The sequence below is a fragment of the Bison bison genome, unplaced genomic scaffold, assembly GCF_000754665.1.
Source record: "Bison bison bison isolate TAMUID 2011002044 unplaced genomic scaffold, Bison_UMD1.0 scf7180017864499, whole genome shotgun sequence".
Taxonomy (NCBI): Eukaryota; Metazoa; Chordata; class Mammalia; order Artiodactyla; family Bovidae; genus Bison; species Bison bison.
The window spans coordinates 4,341,435-4,341,693 of record NW_011495058.1 but is presented as its reverse complement, the minus strand read 5'-3'; positions in this window follow the sequence as shown (position 1 = coordinate 4,341,693).

Below are 259 nucleotides of genomic sequence, written 5' to 3'. Positions count from 1 at the left end.
TTGGTCATAACTTTCCTTCCAAGGAGTAAGCGTCTTTTAATTTCATGGCTGCAGTCACCATCTGTAGTGATTTTGGAGCCCAGAAAAATAAAGTCTGACACTGTTTCCACTGTTTGCCCATCTATTTCCCATGAAGTGGTGGGACCGGATGCCATGATCTTCATTTTCTAAATGTTGAGCTTTAAGCCAACTTTTTCACTCTCCACTTTCACTTTCATCAAGAGGCTTTTGAGTTCCTCTTCACTTTCACTTAAGGGTG